The sequence below is a fragment of the Biomphalaria glabrata genome, chromosome 5 (assembly GCF_947242115.1).
Source record: "Biomphalaria glabrata chromosome 5, xgBioGlab47.1, whole genome shotgun sequence".
Lineage (NCBI taxonomy): Eukaryota > Metazoa > Mollusca > Gastropoda > Planorbidae > Biomphalaria > Biomphalaria glabrata.
Genome location: NC_074715.1, coordinates 39,747,269 through 39,774,314, shown reverse-complemented (window position 1 = coordinate 39,774,314; position 27,046 = coordinate 39,747,269). Strand labels below are relative to the sequence as shown.

The 27,046-nt window shown below is 36.1% G+C and overlaps 1 long non-coding RNA gene across 1 annotated transcript; it reads right to left on the bottom strand.

Annotated features, from left to right (window-relative positions):
• Positions 1-5,434: 5,434 nt before the first annotated feature.
• Positions 5,435-13,505, bottom strand: LOC129926413 (uncharacterized). Its single transcript, XR_008778072.1, has 2 exons — positions 11,274-13,505; positions 5,435-5,924 (listed from the first exon to the last, which is right to left on the bottom strand). It is a non-coding gene; the product is annotated as an uncharacterized LOC129926413 (long non-coding RNA).
• Positions 13,506-27,046: the final 13,541 nt, after the last annotated feature.

Here is a 27,046-nt window from a genome sequence, read left to right as displayed (position 1 = left end):
GGTCCTCCAGAAAATAATTTCTACATAGTCGGTTCGCAAAATCTTCCTGTGCGTCTAGTAATTTATTCAACTCTTTTCTAAAGACAGAATAATATTGCAGTTGGGTGCGGGAATTCCCGTTGAAGACGCGTGCAAAATAAAAAGACGAAAAGTAAATTTAATTTTGGGATGATAATAATTTGAAAAATTATAACTGTCAAACCAGTTTTCACTGTTTGGCCAATTAGGTAATCATCTTTTTTCCCCCAGAGATATAAATAAACTCTCAGATTTTAAAGAAAATCGATGGAGTTATTATTGAAATACACATTCTCTTCGTTTCCAACCAGTTTCCACATTTCTTAAAAAGCTTATATCAACTCACTCTGTCTGTCTGTCTGTCTGTCTGGTACAAAGTCCTTTTCTCCCATTTCCCAATCTCGGATCAAGTTAAAACTTTGCGAAAGTATTCATTGAACCTGATAAAACATGAATCAATTAAAAAAAAACAGTTTATTAATTGTTGGTGATTATTTATTTTGTTTGATATCGAAATATGGGGAATAAATGCTTAATTATGTGAGATGCGGCTACACATATGTATTTATTCCCCTTACTACATTTGAACACTTTTTCTCCCTTTTTCATTCTCGGATCAAGTTGAAATTTCGCGTGAATTATTCATGGTCAATGACAAAACATGAATCAATCCAAAAATTAACCAATTTGTAAGTCATTTAGTACTAATTAGTTAATTGTGTTTTAGCAGAAAAATTTTCATATAAATGGCAATAATTAGCGGTTCTTCCCCTTGAATAAACTATATTTTAACAAAGTATTATTTTTTCTATTGCTTGTTTTATTTTATTTTTATTTTTGTACCCACAAAAAGTTTGCAAGCTAATAGGAAGAAATGTATAAAGCACACAATCTAGCAATACACAAATACCAATCCCTCCAAAAATATCCCTGCTGTCTCCAGGATATAAATTCCAGACTCTTTTTGTTTCGTCCACCATTTTACGACTAATCATACGTACATTTATAGACACCCACAAACAAGTATTACTCCGCGAAGGTACAACCAAATACAGATGAATAGTACTAACTAGAACGAGGAACTGTTCGCCTTTTTCCATAATGCATCACAAAGGGAAGCCACCGAAAGGGTGCATCGGCTGCCTAAGATCACAGGAATTGGAGCTTTCTTGACACTGACTGCACTTCTCGCGCGACAGTGGGGGGCCACCTTTGTCCGTCACACATCTCGGAGGGGAGTCGTAACCTAAGACGTGCACGTCTAATCCCATTTCGCTTCAAGTCCTGTTGGTTCCTTCAATGACATGGAAGACGTCTCAGACATAAGGTATTAACCTCTGCAACCTTGTTCATTGAAACTCCGATCTCTGGATCGATTCCATCGATACCTGACCTTCCACCGATACCTGACTTGATTATAGAGTAAAAAATTAGTGCTAATTAAGGGTTTAGCGGATTAGTATTTATGCTTGTCTTTATTCGGGATAGTCAAGCAAATTTGTATGAAAATGAATTATTGAAAAAAAAAAATTACATCAACTCCTATTCAAGCGGAGTAGAATTAGAATCGTCCATGAAATTCTGGCATTTCCCAAGTTTACTTTGATGTTCACAAGTGTTGCTCGGTGCATTCAAAAGTGCGCGAGCTTTCAAAGTTTTGCTGGCTGCTGTGAAAATGTAAACTGTCAAGATTTTACGAAACAAAACAAAGTAACCATCACTGGATGAATAGTTGACTTAGTGAAGTACACGAGTGATGCCCTACTTACGGCCTGCGGGCCACATTCAGCCGTTGACATGTTGCTTACTGGTCGCTCAAAACTTCTGCTAAAAAAGAACCGATTCCGTTGAACTCGTCGATTTGTTTTATGCAGCCTGTGAGATGTGCAATAAAGTTTTAGGTCTTCCAACCCTTAAAACCATAAAAAGGTTTGAGCACGCACTAGTGGACATAATTTTTTGTTAAAAAAAGGAATCTCCCAACGAATGAAACACAATTTTGTAAGGGTTTGGATCAGAGCTACTTTTGGAATCAATCTGAACTGCCTTCCAATGAGAGTCACTAGTTTCTTTTGTTGTGTTACATCATCGATAATCTAAGGGCCTTTCTAATCCAGGGATTCTCAACCTGTGGATCGCGACCCCCTTGGGGGTCGATTGACGATTTACCAGGGGTCGCCCAAGACCATCGAAAATATGGATTATTTATATCCATTCTTCTATTGCTGCATGTGTGTGTGTGAGGAAGGGGTCGCAACAGAGTGGGGGGGGGGGTTGTAAAAAGGGGTCGCCGAGCATAAAAAGTTGAGAACCGCTGTTAAATAATCTAATCCAAAGAGTCAGACAAGAGTCAGGGGTCGAGTCGGTCTTTGAGTATTTGAGATGTAGCGGGTCCATAAGTTATTTAAATATCTTATAGATTTGAAGTAGATTATTAGTGAAAGTAAAGTTTCAGTTACGAAGGTTGAACAGCTGCTCCGTTGTTCAGTCGTGGCTTTGGGCTGTTGCGTCCTGACTTTTTTTTCTTCAGCTATTGTGTAAGAATATATTTCAAGTCATGTTGTCATGGAATTATGGAATGGATCTTTTGAAGAAGTTTATTAAAAGAAAGTGTATTTTAGTTGTGTTATATTTCCCCTGCAAGTGATTCTGTTTGTGACATTATATATATATATATATATATATATATATATATATATATATATATATATATATATATATATATATATATATATATATATATATATATATATATATATATATAAAGGAAAGATAAGCAATGCATTGAAACCCAATCATAAATATAAAATCATCCTAAATTTGGCACTTAAGAGAACAGTCATCACACTATTATGTTAGCTCATCTTTATTTTGATCAATCGTGTATGTGTGGAGAGATCCAAAAGAAAAGAAAATTAGCTGAGGAAAGAATGTCCTGTTATTGATAATTCAATTAAAGGTAAACATCTTTCTTTGCAGGGGTTGACAGGTACCATAGCTGAAGAAGTCCGGTAGCTGGGCTAGATTGAGAGATTATTTGGCTGAGACGATTGTCTGAAGATGATTCTCTCGGCACATTTTGTCTTTAAGGTTTCTATATTATTTTCCCGACCTGTATGTGAGTGAGAGGTATTTGCAATGTTAGTATGTACAAAATGTGTGTGTGTAAGTGTGTGTGTGTAGAAAACATCTACAATGGGAAGTGCCTTGGCAACAAGAACCTCGAGTCAATAAGTCAGTACAAAAGTCGCATCAGTAAGCTTCATTTGACTTATTTCAATGTCGGATGACTTCAAGCACTATGTAGCGGCTCATACATCAAGAGTGACTGGCATCCAAGCGAATGTTTTCAAAGTCTCTCAGGATCACGGATCTGGATCAAGGCTTTCGAATGGAAAGTATCATTAGCTGTGCTGAGTGGATGACAGGACTGGATTACTAGCTGGCCGGGGTTGAAGTTAATCGCAAAGCCTAAGCCTTTTTTTTCCATTACTAATAAGATTACATTCAATTTAACGAAAACTGAGAGACACGGAGAGGGGAAGACTTTCCCCCATTTACGTAGATCAGTTTTCTTTCATTGCTTATAGCTTTAAATGTAAATTGTTGCGTAGGTTTGAATACTAGTTATAGATAACATTCCAGAAATGTAACGTTGAGAAAATCAATTCTATGTTTTCATTTGAAGCCATTTCTTGTTCTTTTTGTTAAAAAAAAGAGAATGTTTTGGTTAGCGGTATGTCATCAATAAAATGTAGACGTTATTTAAAGAAGTGTATTCTTTCTGGCCTTGCCATTCATCTCTATCTATTAAAGGAGGGTAAAAAAGTCTATTCAGAACACTCTAATTACTCCCAAGCGAAAGACGGGCGAGCTTGACATCTCTATGGCTTCAACAAGTCGTCATTTTGTCTGGTAACGTTCGTTTGATAAATGGACCCACACAAAGTTGTACGACTTGAAGTATATAATAATGATCATCAGAGATTATTGCTGGTAAGTTTTCTAATCCGGCGGAGCTCAACAAAAGACTGTTTTCATGGAAACTTGTTAGAGTGGTCGTTTTTAAAATGGAATAGAAAAGTCGAGCAGTCCAGATAGAGACCTAGACTAATAGTGTAACGAAACTCTTAAGTTTGTTGTTATTTTCCTTTTCTATGTTCGCGATCTACAAGTGTAGCATTAGTCATGTACAACAAAATCAAAGAATACATTCGTCATTGTAAATATTATTTTAATCTCGTGTGACTTAACATTCGAACTTCAGTAAAAGACAGACGATGACGCGGATTTGGATTGTAGTCATTTCGATGCGATAGTCCCGGGTTCATAGGATTGCCCGCTGACTATCCCCCCGTCTTCCTGCGGGAGGTTTGGACTAGGAAGTAAATTATCCTCAACTCTGAGGGAACATCCGAAACATGTAAAACAGGGGTTCTCAGCCTGTGGGTCGCGACCCCCTTGGGGGTCGATTGACCATTTGCCAGGGGTCGCCTAAGACCATCGAAAATATGGATTGGTACTCTTCTATTGCTGTATGTGTGTGTGGGGGGGGGGGGTCGCGGCAGAGTGGGAGATTGTAAAAAGGGGTCACCGAACTTAAAAGGTTGAGAACCGCTGATGTAAAACATTGTACAAACGTTATTAAAATTATTATTATAAATTATTTTAACTTTCTCTCTATTGGCCATTAAATCATTGAATAGACTTATGATGTTTATGATGTAAACAACACATGGTATGTTTAATAATAATAATAATAATAATAATCTTTATTATCCGTAAGGAAATTTGTCTTACAATATGTGCATTACACCAAACAAATAACATTATAACTATAAGAAACCAAAGTATACATTCACACCAGACTCACTCATAATTTACATGTGACAAAGTTTATACCAGATTGTTCTTATTTAATGATTTGATTGCCAGGGGAACAAAAGAGTGTTTGTGTCTGTTTGTCTTTGCTATCGGTGTCTTGTATCTCTTTTGTGATGGTAAAATCACAAAATCCTGACACAAACCGTGCTTAGGAGATACATTTCGTTTGCTATTGTTATAATGTTTCCATATGTGTAACGCTAAAGTAACATAAGATCTATGTAAAGTTTTACTTTTCAGACCTTGCGATCTATAGGGCAGATAATGTAAAGGTCATCTGTTTCTGTGGCCCACGGTTAACGAGGGTGTCATGTGGCCAGCATAACGACCAACCGCCTTTACCTTTCCCCAACTAATGTCATTAGAGCTGGGTGGTGTGATGTTGCTAGTTCAGGCTGTCTTGAAGTCAACCAATTACTCTGCAATCGTTTGGGTGTAATTGTTCGGGTGTATTACGTGTAGTTGACCAACAACACAAACAAGAACTGGCACATCGATTGTAACAGGTGAAGAGATGTAGTCAACGATGATGAACAAGTTAATATATATTTATTATGATAAAAGGCCACAGTAGAAGTCTCTGTCACTAAACACGTCGTTACCCTGGAATGTTCTAACGCTAACTGATTTTCCGGTCTCTAACCCAACATATCCCAAACGTCACTAGTCCCGTTCAATATGCGTCTACTATGGTGCGTCGCTAAATAACTAAAATAACTAACCTATATAAATAAGGTGTCTAACAGATTCCTCCCCCCCTTGAAAAAAAATATGTCAATATTTTTCCACTACTGTCAAGTCTTACAAGGGCATTTTCAATTTAAGGGGAAGACCACAAACATAAAATCTTGATCTCTTCATCTTGACATCTTCATCTTGACAGTTCCTCATATTCATGTCAATGTTCATAACAGTTCATAACATTCCAGAATCATCTTCATTGGTACACAGTTCATCATAAAAGACAATGTGGCATCTTATGGGCACGTCATACATCACAAGTGTTCTTCACTGGCAGTAATCTGATAAAATACAATATTTCAAAAAACAATTATAGACTTTATTTACACAATCAATAAATTTTTTCTTCTTACCACCCTTTTATACGCTTTTGTCCATTTTTCTTTTATACTCACCCTTTTCCATAGAACTAACTTTCATCAATGATATATGAAATGATTCACACAAAAAAAAATATCCATACTTACTTTTAAATGCTTAACATCAACTTTACTTATCTCCCCTTTTCATAACATATAAATGGTGTCAATATATTAATATATATTACATAATCAATATACTCATAGTTTATTTACAAACTTATTTCATTTCAATGTCATTCTAGACAATAAATCAGCTACAATATTCACAGATCCACTAATAGCTTTCACTTCAAATTTATATTCCTGTAGTGCTAAGAACCATCTATAAACACGACTGTTTTTCATGCTCTTTTGCTGTATATACTGAATAGGTTTATGATCAGTTAATAATATGAATTTCCTTCCTATTAAATAGCTCTCTAGCTTAGTAATTACCCATATTACAGCTAAGGCTTCTCTTTCAATGACACTATATTTTTTTTCTGCCTCTGACAATTTTCTGCTTACATATAATATAGGATGTAAGTTATCATAGTTCTGCATTAAACAACCACCAATAGCATTACCAGATGCATCAGTTGTGACATAAAATATTTTGTCTTTATCAGGTAGTCTTAATATTAGTTCATGACTAAAAACATCTTTAATTCTGTCAATAGCTTTCACACATTCCTCATTACAAACTACTTTTTGAGGTTTTCCTTTTTTAAGTAAGTCATTTAGTGGATTCACTATTTCTGCTAAGTTTTTTATAAACTTTCTGTAATAATTTACTATTCCCAATATGCTTTTAATTTGTCTTTTTGTTGTAGGTATTTCAATATTAAGTACTTTCTTTATGTTATCTTCAATAGGGCTAATCATGTTGTTATTTATTTTATGTCCTAAGAAAATTATTTCCTCCAATCCTATTTCTACTTTTTCTGCTTGAATTGTAAGTCCACTTTCTTTTATTATTTTGAATACTTCTTTTACATCTACCAAATGTTCCTCCCAACTATTATTAAAAATACATATGTCATCTAAATAGCAAATAACATTTTCTTTGTTTCCAATTATCATGTTCATCATTCTATTAAATGTGGCAGGTGCATTTACTAATCCAAAACTCATATAATTCCATTGAAAAATACCATATGGTGTTACAAATGCTGTGTAAGGTTTTGCATTTTCTGTTAAAGGTATTTGCCAATAACCTTTAGTTAAATCCAATTTAGTAAAAAATTTTGCTCCATTTAATTTATGTAAAATATCCTCTATATTTGGCATTGGATATGGGTCAAATTCTGTGATGTTGTTAATTTTCCTATAATCAATACATAACCGTATATCTCCATTCTTCTTTTTGGCTATCACAATTGGTGAAGCATAAGGAGATGTTGATGGCTCAATTATACCTGATTCTAGTAAATTGTCTATTTCTTTCTTTACTTTGTCTTGTAAATGTAACGGTATTCTATATGGCTTAAGCTTGATAGGTTTTGTGTCTGTTACTTTAATGTCATGTTTAATAATATTTGTTTTTCCTGGTATGCTGGAAAAAATTTCTTTGTATTCCTGTATTATTTTAGTTATGTCTTTTGACTTTTCCTTAGTTAGATTATTAAGATTAATCTTTTGCCAAGTTTGATTCTCTTTTGTTTCTATTACAGGTATTTCCTTAATATCATTTTCATTGTGATTTTCATTTGTTATTATCATCAAGCATTCTTCTCTTTCTGAAAATTTATTTTCTATTTCCTCCTGAATGTTTTGTATTAACTCATCTTCTCTATCATGATACAGTTTCAAATTATTTATGTGATATGTTTTAATTTTCCCATTTATTTCAATTTGATAATTCACATCATTAATTTGTTTTATCACCTTAAATGGACCTTTCCATTGTTTACCAATTTTATTTTTCAGGTCATTTATCAATATTAATACATTGTTTCCTACTTCTAGTGTTTTCAATTGTCTTTTCTTATTTAGATTCTCATGAGTACTTTGTTTGTACTTCTTATTGTTGTTATATGCTTGAGTCCATATTTCTTTCAATTCTGTTGTGATTGTTGTTTCACTGTCATTATTTAATTTATTCTCATTGTCTATTAGATTTTCTTTAAAAACATCTAATTCATCTCTGGGTTTTCTTCCATGTATTATTTCATATGGTGAAAATTGTGTTGTTTCATGGATGTTGTTTCTATGAGCAAATAGTACATAGTTAATGTAATGATCCCACTTGTTCTGATTGTTCTGAATTATCTTTGTTAGTGATCTTTTTAATGATCCACCATATCGTTCACATAAACCGTTACTCTCCGGGTGGTAAACCGAAGAGTATATGTGTTGTATATTGTATTGTTTAGTCCATTTCTTAAATTGTTCTGACTTAAACTGAGATCCCTGATCACTCAATATAATTTTAGGTATACCATGTCTTGTAATTACTTTTTGAGTTATGGCATTAATGATATTTTCTGCACTTGTATTTGATAATGGGATTGCCTCTGGGTATCTACTAAACATGTCTATTACTGTTAGAATGTATTTGTTATTATTTTCAGTTTGAATTAAAGGACCTATTAAATCAATAGATACTTTCTGAAATGGTGCTGTAGGTTCATCCATTTCTTGAATAGGTGCTTTATTCACTAGACTTTTGTTCGATCTCTTTTGACATATGTCACATGAGTTTATGTATTTGTTGATTGTTGCTTTCATTTTGGGCCAAAATACTTGTTTTGACAAATTCCTATAACATTTCTTTACTCCCCTATGTGCTGCTAAATTATTATCATGTGTCATGATTAAAACATCTTTCCAATATTTCTGTGGTAAGACAAGTTGTTTTATTTTCTTATTATCATTACTTGTTTGTCTAAACAATATTTTATTCTCTATGCAAAATTTCTCCATTGGATTATTATTGTTTTTATCTGATATTCTCGAATAAATTTTCCCAATAATATTGTCATTCATTTGTTCTAATGCAAATGTGGGTGTTGTTTCTTTTTCACTTTGAAATATTTGTGTTTCAAGACTATTTTGTGTTTCATTTTCTATCTCTCTTTCCTTAACATCTGTATTTTCTATTTGTATTACATTACTGGTTTCTTTTTCTTTATCATTACTTATTACATTTATTGTATTTTCCTGTTTCTCATCTTTTTTATCCATTGATCTTGTTATTATCATACTTGTTATATTTTGTGTTTCTATGTTTTCATGATTTTGTCTTATGTTTTTGTATTTGTTTTGCCAGTCTTCTAATTCTTTTCTTGAACATTCTTTAACTCCTTTTATGTTTCCTACTAACATATCATATCTCATTTCTGGTATTGCAATGCCATCACAATAACCAGTGAAAAATGGGGTTTCAATGTATACCCTTATAGCTTTAAATTCCCTTACAGTGCCATCTGCTAATTCTACTTTCCTAGTAAACCCTTTATACCAATGAGGTTTGACAAATTTAGTTTTTACTGCCAAGGTGTTACAACCTGAATCCCTGATTAATTCCACCGGAATTCTATCTACAAACCCTGGGTACACTGCAAAATTGTTCCTATTTCCTTCCATGAAATATATCCTATCTGTACCTTTATTTTTGTATTCCCTACTGTAACTCCTATTTCTATAATTTCCCCTGTCATTCCTATCTCTACTCCTATATCTACTGTTATTTTGTTCATTGTATCTATTTCTACTTCCAGACCTACTATTCCCTCTTCTACAGTTAGCTGCTATATGACCTTTTCCTTGACATTTAAAACAGGTTATTTCACTATATTTTCTATTTCCACTATTTGATCTGTTTCTATTTCTACTTCTATCGACATTTTCTTTGGTGTATCCTATTAAATCTACTTTGCTCTTATCCCTATCAGAAAATGGTTTATTTGGATAGGCATTTTTGTATACTCTCATTATCTCTGTTATTTCATCTATAGTTTTTGGGTTTCTTTCTCTAATAAAAGATTGTAATTGAGGATCACATTTATTTACAAAGTTGTCCACTAGAATAAAATTTTTTAATCCTTCATAAGAGTTATTCACTTTTTCTAATTTTACCCACTTATTGAAAAAATCCTTTTCCATATTAATGGTAGTTTGGGGTTCTATTTCTAATGATGGTATATTGTCAAAATATTTCTTTCTAAAAGTTGTAGCATTATGACCATAGGCGTTCAATAACTCTCTTTTTAAAACCTGATAGCTATCATCAATATGATGGTCATGATTTTGACATATTGTTAGAGCTTGACCATGAACGAAGTCTATCAGTATTTCAGACCATTCTTCTTCAGGCATATTAAATGTAGACATTTTTGCCTCATATCTTTTCAGAAAATCACCAATGTCATCCTTCTGTTCATCAAAACTTTGTATTTTTCTCTTTAGCCATGTCTGCGAATTAGGGTTGTCTCTTTGAGTGATATAATTATTTGAGTTATTTGTGTTATTTCCTTGTTCAATTTGGGCTCTGGCTTGTGCTGCATCCAATCTCATCTTCTCCATTTTAGCTTCATGTTCTCGGTCCTCTTTTTGCTTCTCATATTCTTCCTTTCTGATCCTATCTTGTCTCTCTATCTCTTGTCTTTGACGTTCTTCTTGTCTTTCTATCTCTTGTCTTTGACGTTCTTCTTGTCTTTCTATCTCTTGTCTTTGACGTTCTGTTTCCTCCTTCACAACTTGCTGTACATAAGCTGCTAAGTCCTTTCCTTTTAACTCCATGGCCTTTCCATCCTGCATAGCTGTTTCCTTAACCTCCTTAAGGTCCACATATGATGATGTAGCCATTGTGTTTTATATTTTATATATATTTTTACTTGGCCTATATTAGTTATGGCTATACTTTAAACTTATTTTATATTTAAGTTTTTCCACACTTTTATACAAATTTTAAATGATATGTCTCTATCTATAGATTTAGTAAATGTATAAATCTAGTCTGAGTTATTATGGTTATATTCAAATCTGTATATTAGGTCCAGTATTACACACAAATTTAAATCTAGTATATTATAGTATGTATAATATTACCATTTAGATCTATAGTTATCAAGAGCACTATGACTTTTAGATCTAGTATGAATAACTATGATCAATTTCAAAATCTGGTATGACTGAAGTCACAGTGAAGTGTTTAGAGTAAATTCAAAGACTGTCTAGAGTCTAGATCTAGAGTAGATTATGGTTCTATTTCACCATGCGAAACAAATATGTGTATACAGTGTCAAATATATCTTCAACAAGATATATATATCTAGAATGTACTACCTTCATTCATCTTCAACTTAATAATATTTCAAAGTAGAGTCTAGATAATTAAATTGTACCAAAGAGATGTACAACAATTTGCAGATCTAAATTTAGCCAGACGATAGTGTTTGACTACATAGCCAGTTTCGGCATTATTCTCATGGCAAAATCATAATTGATTTTAACCGCTCAAACTAAAATTATTTTAGTCTGATTCACAATGAAAGAATCCTACCCGCACTTTCTATCATTAAGTGAAAAAAAATACAGATCTAATTAAATTAATAAAAATAAATAATTTAAAATAATATAAACAAATGAAATAATTAAAATGAGACTATCGCTATGGGTTGGGATATGACAATATGGCACACAATGATAACGTCACGAAGTAACCAGGCAACAACGGATATGACGTTTACACAAACAAAACAAATTACAATCCTAAACGTATAATATAGCTTTTCATCTAAATTACGTCTTCTACCCCGACGGGTTTTAAGGCGCACCACCTGATTTTACTCAGGCTAACGTACCAAATTTAGACAAAATCTATTTCTAAGGGCAATCTAAACATATACTAATAAGAAAAATGGCACTTAGCTTTTGATAAGAAAGATCCCTTTGTTCGGACTCCCGAATATGCTAGATCACAACAAATTCCACTGCCTCTCTTCCAGTTCTGACTCTGTTCTCCGGTGCTACCAGTATTCCACGTAATGCCACAGATGTCCTGATATGCCACAGCAAAATGTTTCAGTTCCTTCGACGACTGTTGATGACCGTATGTGTAGTTCCGACGACTTTGTGTACACAGTTACTGACGAATATGTTAACGGTTCTTCTGGCGATGACTTGACTTGTGTAGATGACTACTGACAAATAACAGTCTCTTGACGACAACTTGATCTGGACGACTGACGAATAACGAATTTCTTGACGATGACTTGATCTGGGCTGACGAATAACGACTTTCTTGACGATGACTTGATCTGGGCTGACGAATAACGGTTCTCTAAAATAGTTCACTGCTTCTGCTGCTATTCCGGTAGTACGACGAAGTTTGCTGTTGTACTCTGCTTCAATAGACCAAACTGTCCAATGTAGACTAGGTGAAACCAAGGTCACCTCCGACAACGTTCCGTTAGACGATTAACGGTTTTCAACGAAATTAAGTGGATGTAGCTGTTTCCACAACTTCACTGCTAACAAGTCTAGGTATGGTCTAGACCGACGAATACTAGATAGATCAATGTTCAGTACTGATAAAGATTACTTCACTAACCTTCCAAAGGTTAAACACAGTGACCGTTATAAACGTGGCAAGCAACCGGTTCAATGAGCAAACTGCTCCACAAGAATCTCTCCAAGGGTAAGACGACAGAGCGATTTCGATTTAGTTAGCTACCAAACTTGTAGTACTCACAATACTTCTGACAGCGGGCAAACTGTCCTTCTCGAAACTGACGAGGTAAAACTTGATACTCGATGTGGCTCCTATGACGAAGAAAAAATATGTCCAACAGGTTCACTAACGATCTCTCACCCGTTATGAATGAACGGTTTCTCTGGTTGTAGGTCGATTCAGCATATGAAGATCAGGCTTTGATAATATACTGGTTAAGTAGACCAGACGTTACGATGATTACTGTCCTGACGAAGGTCACCCTGAGTTAACGGCTCGTTGAACGTGCGATCAAACAGGCGACGACTGCATGTAGATCTAGAACAAAGTCACTCTGCGATACTGCTGTGTTCAGCCGTACTCCGATGAAATCTTATATCTTCGAGTGCACGACCCTCACCTGAGTAAACGTTCTGCTTCGAGGTCCGGTTCGATGTTCGGCTTCATCAAGGGTCCGGCTTCGAGGTTCGGGGTCGCCACTGTGATGTTGCTAGTTCAGGCTGTCTTGAAGTCAACCAATTACTCTGCAATCGTTTGGGTGTAATTGTTCGGGTGTATTACGTGTAGTTGACCAACAACACAAACAAGAACTGGCACATCGATTGTAACAGGTGAAGAGATGTAGTCAACGATGATGAACAAGTTAATATATATTTATTATGATAAAAGGCCACAGTAGAAGTCTCTGTCACTAAACACGTCGTTACCCTGGAATGTTCTAACGCTAACTGATTTTCCGGTCTCTAACCCAACATATCCCAAACGTCACTAGTCCCGTTCAATATGCGTCTACTATGGTGCGTCGCTAAATAACTAAAATAACTAACCTATATAAATAAGGTGTCTAACAGTGGACACAGAGGCGCCCATAGATCCCGAAATTAAATCCGAGTCTTCACCAGCATTCGAACCTGGGACCCCTGGTTCGGAAGTCAAGAGCTTACCTCTCAGCCACCGCGCCTCCACAAGATGTGTGTGTAGCGCCGTAATGAAGATTTTTATTAGAACTAGTATTGTCTTATTACTCTACCAGTTTCGAAGTGTTTGTGTGTATTAAATCATAAAACAATTACTTAATAGAGCTAGGAATCTGAAGGCATAAGTTGAGTTTAATTAATGAATAAGGTGAGAGTTATTGAACTAGATCGAGTAAAGAAAAAAAATGCTTGTGGTATCTTCGTCATTGAGCAATCTGGCTACAGTTTAGACTCTGATACTTTTGACAAAAATTATGTTTGGAAAAAAATAACTTCATTAAAGATCAAGCTGAATGATACGGAAGGATACAAGACCTATCAGTTCTTGTTTAAAGTTCAGGGTACTGTGCCGGCTCAAAAGAAAAAAAAAAGGTCAGTGACATGAAGTGTGGATAGACCCACCCTGCTCACCCTTCTCACCCTGCTCAGTCTGCTCAGCCTGCTCACCCTTCTCACCCTGCTCACCCTTCTCACCCTGCTCAGTCTGCTCAGCCTGCTCACCCTTCTCACCCTGCTCAGTCTGCTCAGCCTGCTCACCCTTCTCACCCTGCTCAGCCTGCTCACCCTACTCATCCTGCTCAGCCTGCTCACCCTTCTCACCCTGCTCAGCCTGCCTACCCTGCTCAGCCTGTCAGAGGACAGCAAAAGACTGTGACTGAATTTGTCAAATAATCAGTACCGGGTAGTGCCTGAACAGCTCTCCTGGGGAATGGGGAAAGGTAAAGAAAAGATTGGTGTAGAACTAATATCAAAATCCAACCACGAACAACATCTGGCGTAGAGTTATAAAACCAGCGTCCATAAGACAACAAAACGCTAAACCTGACACCACTTTAATGAATGTGTCTTGCTACTATAAAACAGAAAGTAGAAAATAACACTTTCCATTCACCTATTTAGGACGTCTGCTAGGAAGGAGTGAAAGTTAGTGGTCACTTGTGGACATAAGGGAAAGGATCTGGCCATTGGGGGTGTAAAACAAACAGTTTGTTTGCTTGTTATTAATGGATGATCCATTTTTGGACATTGTGTTGGTGTATCCACTCCATAGTGTTTATTTGAGTGGATGGAAATGTTTGTAGGGCGGATCAAATTAGAACTTCGTTTTTTTTTAAAGGACTAAGAACTGGCGAGCATACGTAGAAATCCAAAAATACTGAAAGAAATGAAATGGAAATGCAGACAGTCCAAATAAAAAGTGTGTGAAGAAGCAATGGAACAATTTTGTATTTTGTTCTAAACAAATGCTTCCTCTTCCTAGTGCCTCTTTGTGACCAATAACTCTCTAGAGAATTGAAGTACAATGAAATAAATGTAGTAGACCTTAGAAATAATATAAAATGATATTTTTAGCAAAATTTAACTCTCTACAAAAACACGCCTTTTCAGTCTGGCGTTCTGGAGTCGTCTCTTCTACCTAAGACCGCTGACGACAATGCCGCTTATCTTACATCATATGCACGGCATGGTTAACCTCTTCCCACCGTCACCATAGAAACACACACACATACCCCATAACACTCAGCTACCGAGCCATCTTTAGAATATGTTTACACATGTAGATACATTACAAGAGAAATTAAACTTTTTGTATCGAACCCGATCCGCCTAATATTTTCTTTATTTATACCTTTCAGTACAAGGTGACACTGGCCATCAAGTCGAGTGAAACAAAACACCCACGTCAAACCCGATAGAGAGAGAGACTTCAGCAACGCCCACCTTACAACATCCGACACGGGAAGGGATAGCTTACACATTAATTGATCGCTTAAAAGTTCCGAGCTAAGTTTGCCTCCATAACTCGACCATTTGACGGAAGCGCTGTTCGGACTGACAGACACTTCAGTCACGCAAATGCCACCGAGTCAACAGTGATCATGGCAATAGGATCTAAGGTCGTTAATCAATGTATTTCAAGTTAAAGTGACATTCTAATGTTGAATTAACGCCCCTGAAACAAAAGGCTGGTAGTGATGGTGACGACGGTAGGACACATGTGGTAGTGATGGTAAAGAGAGTACGATAAATGTGGCAGTGATGGTAAAGGAGGTAGCGCAGCTAGATGGAGGCGGAGGTACTACAGATTTAATCTACATAAAGAATATTAAGCGTGCTTACTGTAATGAATAATGGTACGCAACACAAGAAAAAGTTTAATCGATCACAATGTAACATAAATATAGTTTATTGAGATTGTTTTCTTTTATATCTATTCTATTCTTAAAAAAAACACATCAACCATTGAAATAGTATGAGTGTCATTAAGTAACTGTACTGGACACTGACAGGACATACGTAGTTAAGAATAGAATCGAGGACATTTTCTATGCTCAACTATTTAGTGACATTTCAGACATTTTCTCCCCGCTTTTTCAACACACACACACACACACATTTGTTAGTGATGTTTAAGACAAAGGGGATATTACCTTCATGTCACCAACACTTCTCGATCTAGTCTTTGTAAGAACTGAGAAGTTCATTCAGAACACTGTCAAACATAGATGTCAGGACCAGATCTCACAGTCTCCTAGAAAATGAGACCCAGAAATGAATATAGGTGACGAGTGGGCCTTACTGTGACCAGGTCATGACGTGTAAACCTAACAAGACACATATCTGACGGGCTTGAACTTTTGGTTTTGTATTGAACATGTCCATGGAATAATTTTAAAATAAACAGACACCCCCCCCCCGATTACGTAGGAGCTGATGAGTTCAACTTGTACGTTGCCATGTCTCGACAGTATCCGACTTAGCAATACAACGTTTAGTGTTTTCTTCCAATGATTCCTCTTCCTCTATTTCATGTCCTTTTAGGTCGACGTACTTCTCTTAGCTATGCTCTCAGGGCCAGAGTTAAGGGAGTGAAGGTGGGACTATAGCTCCGGGGGTTTCCACAACAAAGGGGCGCTCACATGATGCATAAAGATATATACGAATTTCGTAGGGTCAGAAACTTTTAATTTTGTTTTCCTAACATTTCTTTTTCGGATTTTTCGAATCAGCGAAAATTAAGAAGTGTACGCTTGTAGCATGCTTAGAAAAAGTAAATACTTCTCCTTATTTTGGACCGTGCGTCTACCAGGGACCTTATCCTTTATATACTCAAAAATATACACTTTTTAAAACTAAAATATGCATACTAAATATTTTTAAAAAAGAACATTAAAATTAAATTTATAAGGACTCTATTTCTTTCTTCTAAAATAGAGCAAAGTGTTAGATATAAGCATTATCCTTCATAAGTAAATCTTTATTCAAGCTTTTGACACATTGTAGGGGCCTCCACAAAAATCCTGTCCCGATGCCTTCACATGCTTAAATCCGGCCCTGTATGCTCTCACTTCTCCAACGGCGTCATCATTAGACGAAAATCTGTCCCCCGAGCAACATTTAGTTTAGTAATGACACTACATTGTAAAGACACTACTGTTTGAACCGGAGCTAAAGGTTTGTTAGAGAGGTAGTAACGTGACTGGGAGAAGTGCTAAAATCTAAACAGTGATTCAGAAGAGAAATGACAATACTTTTCAAAGAAAAATAATGCTTTGAATGTTCATTCAGATTTGTAGATAGTTTACATCTTAGTCCAAACATCCCGCAGGACGGCGGGGATGGCGGCCGGCAGACTTCGATCCCAAGACCATCGTGACTATTGAACGACAGACCAGAGAGCATCAATCATGTCATTAATTCTAAATAGTTTTAGACTAACAATAATAAATTTGCGAGATGGAAAATATGTGTATGTATTGTTTTTGTTTAGCGCAACTAAATGCTTGTGGCATGCTCAGTACCAATGACTTTTGTAGACCAGTTTGGTTAAAAGTGGGAGGGTGGGGTATGGGAGGGGCGGTGTAACAGTCTGAAGGTCTGCATACCTTATATTCTTATATAATACAGACGTTACTTCAAAAAAGAAGATGATTACGTCCTAATGATTATACCTGTTGCAAGCGGTTGTTTTTATTTTAAACTGGCTTTAGTCTGAATTCGAGCTTGAGGTCTCGAGCCTCATGATGGAAGGCCGACGTTTTAGCCACTTAGCTATTCAAGTACTTATAAAAATAGAAGGTCTTGTAGTATTAACATTTTAGCGAACGACCTAATTTTCTTCACAGAGCTTATCCTTCGCTTAGTGCGTTTCTATATAAAACGAACTTAATTAATTATGACTAATTGATTAACTAATGGATTAATGTTTTTTATTGATTCATGTCTTGTCGTCGACAATGAATAATTGTGTAATTCTATAAATATTCCTAATTAATATTCTTTTCTAGACACTAACTTTCAACCTATAATAAGCTCTCATTTTATTGACTAAATTTCTGTCTGATTGGTGCCACTATAATGAAATCAATTATGCTGTGCCTCCCAATACAATGACGTCATCAGCCACCTAAATCTCACTCCCCCGCGTGTCATAAAATCAGGTAACAAACATGATATAAAAGAAACAAAAATTAATCAAGTACGGAAATAGGACCATTTCATAGCCCCTTACAAGCTGCACTCATCTATATATAGTAGTTTTTTGTGGTGTGTCATTAACGCTGTGACTACCTGGTGAAAGAAAACAAGATGACTTAAATAGAAAGAGTAAGAGACTACAAGTGCAGCTCAATTTATGCCCATGGGAACATAAAGTATGTGTGTGCCTGTGCGTGTCGGAGTACTAAGGGACCACGCTTGCGTCATGCTGATTTGTTCATGTTTTTATTTAGGTTTACTTTTTTTATGTTGGATTACAGTTGCGTGAACAAAAAAGTTGAGACGGTGACGTCTTTGTAGTATGACGTCAGAAGGTAAAGTGTCAGAGGAACTTGGAAACACTTCAAAAAAATGTCTTCGTAGTTGCTCTTTAGTTTAAATTTTCACTGATCAAAATCTAGAAGAATGGAGACCAGAGCAAACTGAGCGTGTTATGTAGCACTGAAGCAAATAGTAGCCTACTGAGCATGGTAGCACTGAAGCAAATAGTAGCCTACTGAGCATGGTAGAACTAAAACAAATAGTAGCCTACTGAGCATGGTAGAACTAAAACAAATAGTAGCCTACTGAGCATGGTAGCACTGAAACAAATAGTAGCCTACTGAGCATGGTAGAACTAAAACAAATAGTAGCCTACTGAGCATGGTAGCACTGAAGCAAATAATAGCCTACTGAGCATGGTAGAACTAAAACAAATAGTAGCCTACTAAGCATGGTAGAACTATAGCAAATAGTAGCCTACTGAGCATGGAAGAACTAAAACAAATAGTAGCCTACTGAGCATGGTAGAACTAAAACAAATAGTAGCCTACTGAGCATGGTAGAACTAAAACAAATAGTAGCCTACTGAGCATGGTAGAACTAAAGCAAATAGTAGCCTACTGAGCATGGAAGAACTAAAACAAATAGTAGCCTACTGAGCATGGTAGCACTGAAGCAAATAGTAGCCTACTGAGCATGGTAGAACTAAAACAAATAGTAGCCTACTGAGCATGGTAGCACTGAAACAAATAGTAGCCTACTGAGCATGGTAGCACTGAAACAAATAGTAGCCTCCTGAGCATGGTAGCACTGAAGCAAATAGTAGCCTACTGAGCATGGTAGCACTGAAGCAAATAGTAGCCTACTGAGCATGGTAGCACTGAAGCAAGATTGTACCAAGAATACTAATAAAATTAATATACTAAAAGTAAAAATATACCACTATAAATAAACTCTATTTTGAGGCGACTTACTGTTTAAGCACAACTGAAGGACTTAGAGAAAATGTGCATTTCATCAAGTCAGTTTTAAAATAACACATGTATCTCAACAAAATGTTTTCCTTTTTTTTTGTGTTGTCAGTCGTTGACTTATAGCACCAAATGGCTAGTAGACAACTTAACTGACGTAGGGGTATACTATTTTAAATTGTAGAACTTTAAATCACTTGAATAAACTTCTACTGTGAACAAAAGTCAATACAACTTTTTACTTACAATATAGAAAAAAAAATTCAACTTTAGATGAGATATAGATCTAACAATGATAAAATTAACTGATATTTAAACACTACAAAAAAAAACAACAAACAAAAAAAAACAACAACACGTATTTACTGCTTCAAATCACTGTGAGGCCTCTCTTTCTTCACATTAATTATAACTGAGCCGCTTATCTAGTATCATTCTACAAGATTAACAATGAATGCTCCCGCTCTACACCATCACCTTGGAAACACACAAACTCTCCATAATAGCATGCCAGTAAAAATGTCCGGTCAGATGAACTAGTAAAATAAAGGAGGGCTAAAGGTTGTGACTATAAAATAAAACATTTGGGATGCAAATAACAAAGAACGCATTAAAAAAAAAACAGTCTTCAGTATTGAGCCTCTTGTAAAGTGTCATCTTTCATTATGTTTTGTTGCAGGGCCGGCTACTCTTTTCGTGTTGTCTGTTCGCCCGATTGTGTGTCTGTCACGTCTAACATTCATTAAAAAGTTACATGAGACATGAATGTGTTAATATCTGAAATTATGACCTACAAACTACAAGCACAATCAGATATTCTTACATACAAAATGTAAATAGAAGGCAGTTTTATTTCCATCCTAAACTCATCATGGGTAAATATCGCAACGGTCTTGCTTGACTTCTGCCTAAAAAAGGTCAGCGAGAACAGTGCAATTACTTTTTTTTTTACTTGAAGACAGACAAAGAGTCAAAACGATCTTCCTTTTTGATGATTTCAAATCATATACAACTTTTAAACATCACAATTTTATATGACATTTGTTTGGCAAACTGCAATATTTTTATAAACAAATGTTTAAAAAAAACAAACTCAAGCATAAGTGACAATGACAAAATTTTAAAATATACCAAATAAAAATTCGAACAGCTTTAGAAAAATTAGGTATATTTAAAAAAACATGATGTGCATCTTGAATAAATTAAAAGCAACAACCACAAAAGGTTTGCTTTCAAAAGACAAAAGTGTTCGCTGCACCTAGCTTCGCTCGCTACATAAGATACTGGAGTCGGATTTTCAAAAACACTTTTTAGTTTTTGAGTTATAAATGTGACAGACAGACGGACGAACAGATAAACTGCACACAACTAATAGCGGCTTTTCACCTTTTCAGGGGGTGGCGGGCTGATAAAAAATTAAAGTTTCCTAAACAAACTACACACAGGCTTATCAAATCAAGGCACTGAACTAACAAAGCAAATAAACAAAAAATCATATTAATTTCTGGCACAACAGCGACATCATTCAGTCAGGTCTTTTTTTTTTTTGTTTAATGAATGCACGAAGCGTGGCTTATATTACATCAAGTTTTTTTTTTTGTTTGTTTTTGTTTTGTTTTTCCTGTCCGGCGGCTGGTCGGCCCACGCAAACATATTAACCACGTGGCGATACCCTGATACTCGGCATTTCATCTACCACTTTGACGGAGGTCTTTCAACGCAGACACATCGGGTATGAGTCATTCATGGTCGAGTTCTGGGTCCAGTATCATTTGGTCCCCGTGAGAGAGGAATGCAAAGGGAGGCAATACAGTGTAGAGCACGAGCAATAGAATAGTCTACTAGCTAAACAATGAAACCAAGACGAATCAAAGTAAACAATCATTAAAAACTAAACCTCGTGTCGGTGCGCACGTGGGGCACCAAATGATTTTATTTTTTTTTTACAAAGGTTTTATTTTTTTAATTAGTCGATGAGCTTAAGAATGATAGATTACAAAAAAAAAAACAAAAAACAACTAGATAACAAAGACAGTTTGTATGGGAAAATGCTACGAAATGGTCCACCCAGGCTGCTAAAAAGGCAGGTTTAAAAAATTTCAGAAAGAATATCAAATTAAAATTAAATTATGGCTTTTATATAGCGCTACTTTCATGCTTATAGCATGCTCTGAGCGCTTTGGTCCAATCTCAATGTGGACCATTTGGGCGGGGGGGAGGGGGTATATAGGAGAAGGCTTTTCCGTGCTGCTTTCAGGCGCTCAGTATACACAACTCTGCCCGAGCCGGGTGTCGAACCTCGAATCCCTTTATAAGTTCAAGCGCACTTAGCCTCTCGACCACGTTTCCCACTATCAAATTCTATCAAAGGCAAATGACAGAAAAGAATGGAGAAAGAATGTTGACGGTCTAGCAGAAGGTGAAGTTAGATGTGAACCTGGCCTAACTGATGTCATATAATGATTATCTAAATATAAATGATCTAATTGTTTTGTCAATCTCTTATTAAGAAGAAAAAACATTTCCGTAAAAAAAAAATTATTATTTTCTTTTAGTTCAGTGTTCCTAAAAAAAGCTTTGAAAAGTCTAGAATATCATTAGGTCGAATTTTCAATATCTTTTCTAGTTTACGAGATCTAAACGGGACAGACTGACGGACGGATACACAGACACCACAAAACTATTAACGTTTATTCCCTTTTCGGGGTCGCTAAACAGGGCAGGTCTAGCTCAGTGTTTCCCAAACTGTGTTCTGTGAAACCCTAGTGTTCAGCGAAGCCTGTATAAGTGTTTTGCGAACTACTGGAATAATTAACTAGTAGGCCACCACGTGAATTAATCTCTCTAAAAAATATGCAAATGTTCCGCTAAATACTCAGAATGTGGAAGGTTCCGTTAATGACAAAGTTTGAAATACGCTGATCCAAGTGGCCCAGTTAGGAAAATGTACTATTGAGTTCAAATGAGATCTACAAGTTGGAGATTTTCCTCCTACATTCAACAAGGCAACTCAATTGAACTTTACTTTTGTCAACAAAATAAAAAAAACAAAAACTGACCTATATTTGTAACATTATCACATTAAGTAGATCTTGCTACCAAGTTAGTTGCTCATTTGTTTGACATTTAGTCGAAGTCATACAGTGAAAGAGAAGTAATCACAAATATTCACATAGTGAAACCTTTCTTTGTGCAACAATCTGAAGAGCTTAGACAGTTGTATTCTGGGATGCTAAAATGTTCATAGACTGAACTTTGTTTTACTTGAAATGGTTTTAATTCCGACTGTTCTCAAAATTGACTATTTAAATTTTAAAAAAGTCATCTAGGGTATATAACTCTGTAAAACAATTCTGTAAAAATAAACAGCATGAATTATCGTTCATTTTTGTTCCACTTAGTGGAGTAGCAAGCAGGGAGCGATGAGGTTCATTATGCCCTGGCCCATGATCAATCACTGGCGGATCCAGGGGGGGGAGCGGTAGGGGCGATCGCCCCCCCCCACTAGGCCGACCCCCTTCCCCCCCCCCCCGAAGGACGAATTACAGTATAAAATTCACACAATTTGTATGCGAATTTATTGCTTATGTTAATAATATATACTAATTATTTATATTTCAACCTATTTTTAGATTATTTCGCCCCCCCCCCTTTCGTTCACCCGTTGGCCTATTGGAAGGGGAAGAGCGAATACCTCCACCAGGCTCCACCGCCCTTCCCATCTAAACCCTTTGTGAGTGGGGGGGGGGGCGGTCCTATTTCTATGGAGAAATCATAGTATGTCAACAAAATTAGTCGAATATCTATATAATATAAACAGGTGGAAGTGCGATACATGCAATCCCCTTCCCCCCATCGGACAAATCAATACTTTTTCTTTTTGTATTATAGTAAGAAATTACAAAATTTAAAAAATCTGTCACTAATATAATTTATATATGCTATAAAGTAAATTCTTATATCGAGTCGCCCAACCCCTATTCTTTAATGCAAAATGCAATCAATAGCAGAAATGATAAAAAGGAGCGAGAATTAATAGTTTTCATTTTACTGCCCTTGCTCTTTCCAGACAGAGTTTTTGAGTAATTTGACATGAATTTATCATAACTATTTTAAGAAAGACTTTGCTTTGGAAAAGTTATAATTCAAACGAAATTTTTCAATATAACAGTCATGGTTGAGATGAGTTCAAAAGCCAGATAATCTTTTCCTAGTCGACTTTTTCCAACCTTTACTCTATCTCATATTTTTCGAGTTAAATAAATTTAGGACTATAACTCACAATGTATGCTAGAATTTTATTGAATATTATTAATCGAATTTTTTTTTTCGGCGGCGATCCTCAAAACCTTAATCTAAATATGTGGGGTATCTAATATTTTCAAAGAACAAATCGGTTTTATTTGCAATGTATTAATGGACTATAAATTCATATTAGAATATTTTTCTCATTATTCAAAAGGCACTTTATAATAGAATAAATAATGAGCTGTAGGGCACGAGAATGCGTTACTGCAGTGAAGAATGCCAGAAAACGCTTTTAGCGTCGAGGCTTCGCCCCGAACCTCACTGATGAATAATAAGCTGTAGATGTCAGGAGAATGCGTTTCTGCAGTGAGAAATGCAAGAAAACGCTTTTGGCGTCGGGGCTTCGCCCCGAACACCACTAATAAGTAATGAGCTGTAGATGTCAGGAGAAGGCGTTTCAGCCGAGAAAAATGCAAGAAAACGCTTTTGGCGTCGGAGCTTTGCCCCGAATCCCACTGATAAATAATGAGCTGTAGATGTCAGAAGAATGCGTTTCTGCAGTGAAGAATGCCAGAAAACGCTTTTAGCGTCGAGGCTTCGCCCCGAACCTCACTGATGAATAATAAGCTGTAGATGTCAGGAGAATGCGTTTCAGCCGTGAAAAATGCAAGAAAACGCTTTTGGCGTCGGGGCTTCACCCCGAACCCCACTGAAGAAGCTTACAGCGCTCTCCCAGACCCCCAAGCTTGCAAGAGAAAGACCTTTTTTTTCTGTTTTTTTCGCCGAAGATTGAGAAACAGTCTTATTTTATTCTGATATATCGAATATATATACATATATATATATATATATGCTGTACGCACGTTTATGCATAGGGTTAGGGTTTACTGGGCGTTAGGGTTAGGGTTTGGAAAAAAATCGCCCCCCCCCACTCCAAAGTTCTGGATCCGCCAGTGTGATCAATAGGGGCCAAAACAGGTTCTTGTATTGGACAAAATATTTCTGGTTCATTTATCAAAAAGAGCAAAGTGGTGTAGATCTTATTACTACAGTATTAATTCCATTATAGAAAAAGGATATCAGTATATCTAAAGGCTTTATTGTCTTGGGTATGTTCTTTCACATTAGCTTCAACAGGGCTCAACGTACCGGAGAAGGCCTAATGTCGTATTTCTGAACTCGGGCCCAGGGGTATCATGCTACGCCACTGGTTCCACATTCAAATTCGTTATAACAATGGCGGACTTTTACATCCATAGATTATTTCACTTTTACTTACAGATGTTTTACATGTTTCCGATGTTTCTTAAAGATCTACGTCCTGGTCCTAACCTTCCGCTGGATGAGGCTGATGGCAGTGGGCAGGATTTGAGCCCGGGACAACGAGACGACCGAGCGACAGTCCAGCGCGCATACCGCACGACAAGGCAGTTTAGATCTATATTTGCCATATGATTTCCATTCTCGATCATAGTATTGTGGTCTTCATTGTAGCTAAAGCAGGACGGTGAGAGGTCAGCAAGATATTTGACCAGATAGTCGTTATTAAATAGTGTTTAATTCAAGATGAGAAGAGATCAATGCAGCAAGTACTAAAACACATCAACAACCAAACGTTCTTGTCAACCCAAACACCCATAGTGTAGGCTAGTGTATATAGCCTCTATACATTTGGTAAAGAGATTCAACCTCTATGACTGGTTATTGTTACTCAGTTTATTCGAGGGTTTAGTGTTAAATTCCCAACAACTACTGACTACTTTCATTTCCCTGCCAATATGCCAATAATTAAATTAATAATAATCTTTAATAAATTTGTTTTATAATTTGTGCATTACACCAAACAAAACATTATAACTATAGAAAACCAAAATATACCAAATCACTCATAATTTACATGTGAAATGTTTATATCAGATAGTTGAATTCTATTAAATGATTTCAATGTCAGGGGAACAAAAGAGTTTTTGTGTCTGTCTCTGCTATCGGTGTCTTGTATATTTTTTATGAAGTTAAAATCACAAAACCCTGAACCAGAGTGTGTTTTTTTTTTCTAAAATCTTTTTAGCTGTCTTACGAATGTTTTCTATACAGCGGCCCAAGTAGGGCTTGGTTTTACCAATGACCAAACCAGAGGAACATTTAGGATTTTATGAACTTTATTTTTATCTTTTATGTTCAAATTGTCATATATTAGTTCTAGCAGTGATATTAAAACTTAACAATATGAATCGTTTGTGCGTGATGAGAGTAGTTTGAACTGATGTCTGATATTTTTGAATTTAGAACATCTATGGTCTACAGGTCACCTCGAATAAATGAGATTAAAGCTTATACATTATCTATGGTTACTGTAGTCCCCCCTCCAATCCACGAAGCTGATGTTTTTAATCGAACGGCATGTTCTAATGTTCTAATGCAGTTTTGAATCAGCGGCATCGCAGGTTCTGCCAATGTGTGACGGTAGCTGCCTCATGGGTCGCCGGCTCCTGATTTTTCTTCATGGTTAACTCCCGACGGCTTTCCCGAATATGGTTATAGCCGCAAGGCAGCAGACGTTTGAATTCTGAGTTTTCCTAAGTTGGGTAGCCAGACAAGAGCCCCTCATGCCTGAACCTTACTGTTTTGGGCTCTAATTGCTCGCAATAGTCCCTTCTGTCAGGATAACAGTTCCGACGAATCCAATATCTGAGCCACACCCGAAGGCTAGGAATTTTAGTGGTTGTCAGAAGCTATTTCAGACGCATGCCATTTGAAGTATTTTAATGATAATGGAAAGCTTATATCCATTACCACTTCCGCCAATAACGACCTTACAGGAACATAGATATAAAAAGTAAAAGCTATATTGAAATCCTTGTTTATATAGATAAAAACAGACATACATAAGCAAAGTTGTAACAATAATAAATCCCCATTATCAAAGTCAACGTGTAAAACATAGTTAATCTTAAAATGTTTGTCGGAGCGTCAAGACCAGAATGTCAGGATAAGCTATTAGAGCTAGGTGTATCGTGTACTCTTATGTAGCAAACGATTACCGTCGTAACAGAAGGCTTTCTCCAGAATGAGAACAAATGTGTTTCATCATTTCAAGACTAGATCTATAAAAGAAATCCCAAGACAACAAAGGTGAGGGAGTGAATATGTTCAAGGGGTAATAACTCTGTAAAACATACACATTAAAAATAAAAAAGTAATAAACTTAACTTCATTGACAGGAGAACTCTACTCAGCCGTCCATCAGTCATTTGCGTGGCTAAATCAGATTGTTTTAAAAAGGGGTATTATCAGGACCTCTGTCTCATAAAAGTGAATTACAGTCCAACTGTGCTATTCCTGCATTCCTAAATAAGCAATAAACAAATATGCACACTCAAGGATATGTATTTTGTTAAATATATTTAGATATTCAAAGAATAGCCGGAA